Below are 3,274 nucleotides of genomic sequence, written 5' to 3'. Positions count from 1 at the left end.
CTTGTGTAGTTGCTCTCTAGTGATTAGTTAGCTTGTGTAGCTTGCTAATCAACTTCTTGCTTGTGTAGCTAGAAGTAGAGATCCTAGTGTATCTAGTTAGCTTGTGTAGCTTAATTAGTTGCTCTTGCTTAGATTGTGTAACTAAGCAAGTTGAGCTCTTGGATTTGGATTGTGTATCCTTGTCCTTGAGCATCGAGTGAGCTTAGGTTGGCTTTGTGCTTTTGCTCATTAGAATTGTGTAGGAGCTCCCCCGGTTTGTGTAGTACTAGTGCTTAGGCTTGTGTGACTTGGCTTTAGAATTTTTAAGAGAGCTCTTACTAGCTTGGCACTCCATTTGCTTTGTGTAGGATCTTTTTAGAGGTGCCTTAAAGTTATAGTTAGAGGGGTGTAGTCTTGGCTAAGCGAATAGTTTCAATTCCGCATAAGTTTCGGTTAGCCGACGCAATTAGTTTTAGAAAGGACTATTCACCCCCCCTCTAGTCCGCCATCTCGACCCTACAAGTGGTACCAGAGCCGAGGTCTCTCATTTGTGGTCCTTACCGACCCGAGAGGATGGCGACTTATGGGCTAGATGTTGAGTGTCCACATATTTTTGATGGCACACACTTTGCACGGTGGAAAAATTGGATAATATGCAATTTTAAATTTATTTGCCCACAAATGTGGTGGATGGTGGATGTAGGTTTTTCTCATGTGTTAGATGAAGAAAATCTAACTCCAACACAAGAGAAATGCCTAGATCTAGACATCCAAGCTACTAACATCTTATTTAGATCTTTGCATAATTGCATTCTTGGTGAGATCATGGACAAGAAGACCGCCCATGAGATTTGGAGTTATCTAAATGAGAAATATGGGGTGGCCTCCGATGACCATGATGATTATAAGACCAAGGAGGAAGTGCATGAGGATGATGAGCACATCCATGACATGGTGGTTGTGGAAGATTGCTCCACTTCATGGTCAAGTGATGACGATGATAATCAATCTACAACAAGTTCACTTGACATGATTGATGATGATTCAAGTGTTGCAAATTATGATTCTACTCCAAGCACACTTGATGATCAAGTTGGCTCATGCACGGATGATATTGCTACGTCAAGCTTATCTCCATCATCACATTGCTTCATGTCACAAGGTGACACAAAGGTATCAAATTGCAATGTGATTGATCCTAATTCATATGATGAGCTCTTGAATAGATATGCTAGCATGACCAAATTATTTGAGGAAGTGTTAGCCAAAACAATCAAATTTGAAAAAGAAAACTCTTTTCTCAAAGACACATGTGAACAACAAAAGCATCTACTTTATGTCATGAGTTGTTCACATGAGGAGTTAAAATTGACTCATGAGGAGCTTAGTGTTGCTCATGAGAACTTGGTACTAGACCATGCTTTACTCACTAGCAAGCTTTGTAATAAAGGAATTAAAACTAGTGAGAGCTCATCACATGGGTCAAATGATCAATTGCAAAATATTGCTAACCCTTGTGATGTAGGCAAGAAACATGTATCCACCTCTTGTGATGATTTATTGTCTATGCCATGTACTTCACATATAGATGCTTGTTCTTCTTCTACTATGCAATATGAGACTAACCTTGTAGAAGAAAACAAAGAGCTCCAAAGTCAAGTGAAGTATTTAAGCAACAAGATAGAGAGATGGACAAAATCAAAAGTCACCCTTGAAAGCATAATCAAAAATCAAAGAAGTTTCGGTGACATGAGTGGCATTGGTTCCAACAAGAGCAAAGCCAAAGGCAAGAAATGGGGCAAGAATAAATATAATAGGAAGATGAAGAAGCAAGAAGAAATGAAGCTATCTCATTTCATGTGCTTTCAATGCCATGAGATGGGACACTTTGCAAATGGTTGCCCCAACAAAGAAAAGCTCAAGTTGAAGAAGGAAGAAGAGAAGCTTAAACATGTCAAATGCTTCAAGTGCCGCACTTGGGGTCACCTCACCTCAATGTGCCCAACCAAGCAATTGGTGAAGCAACAAGAGCCTCAACTAAAGCCACAAGTTGAGCAAGAGAAGGTACCCCAACCTCAAGTCAAGATCAACCATGATGATCAAGTTGATGACTTGAAGATGATGAAAAAGAGAACAAGAAGGGGTGGCAAGGCAAGAGCAAGGCATCCAACTCATATTCAAGATGCCAAGATGTTGAGCAAGAACAAGATTCAAGATAAGAATCCACATGCTCACATCAAGTGCCATAGTTGTGCAATATTGGGTCACCTAGCTTCGGGTTGCCCAAACAAGCTTGAGAAGAAGGCTCAAGCAAACAATGAGAAGCAAGGCAATGAGAAGCATCAAATGAGTAAGGAAGAAAAGGCTCAAAAAAAGAGAAGATGCTACTTATGCCGGGAAAGGGGACACATGGCTTATTCATGTCCCTTAGGTAATAATTCTAAGCCTATTTCAATTGATGCAAATATTATGCTTAGAAAGGATGGTAATGGTACCTCATTTGTTGCTATTACAAAAACTCCCGCTATTCATACTAAGGCTTTGCCAAAGTATGTTGCTCCTAACTTGAGAGGACCCAACCTAGTTTGGGTACCATCAAAACGTGGATAAATGTGTGTAGGTACCAATGACATTGGAAGTTTGACTCAATTGGTTTTATCTTGTTCATCATGTGATTGAGTCAAGTAATTGAAGCCTAGTGCTATTCTCATCCCAATGTCAAGTCAAAATAATGAAGTCCAAGTACTACAACATACAAATATCTTTTTCTAGTTGCGATGATTTATTGGAAATATTTGATGGCTTGCAAATTTATTTGAGTTGAATCTTGTTTTGGATGAAAAATCATTTTGCATATTGGAAAATGAGTTACATGTCATTGACTTCTCAAAAATGATTTGAAAACTAGTACATATGACACTTGGTTCTTATGTATACTCTTTGTTTCTTTTTTCTGATTTTTTGAAGCAATTTTGAGCCATTTATGAGTTTTCATGATTTTACTCGTTTTATTTTTTGAATTCTTATTGTAACTTGTTCATATGAGTCTTTGGAAGGTCTTCATACAAGATTTGAGATTTTTAGATTTTTATATGAGCAATGATACAAATTCAAAATTGAAATTGTGAAAGTTGGCAAAATTCTGGGCTGTCTGAATTTTGATAGTGCGGACAGTCCGCGGGTAAGAGGCGGACAGTCCGCCGTTCATGGGACTTGTTCACTAGAGAAGTTCTCAATCGCAAAAATACACTGCGGACGGTCCGCCAAAGGACCGCGAACGGTCCGCCTGTGTTGG

The sequence above is a fragment of the Panicum virgatum genome, chromosome 9N, assembly GCF_016808335.1.
Source record: "Panicum virgatum strain AP13 chromosome 9N, P.virgatum_v5, whole genome shotgun sequence".
Taxonomy (NCBI): Eukaryota; Viridiplantae; Streptophyta; class Magnoliopsida; order Poales; family Poaceae; genus Panicum; species Panicum virgatum.
The sequence above is the reverse complement of the archived record's forward strand: the minus strand, read 5'-3'. Positions refer to the sequence as shown.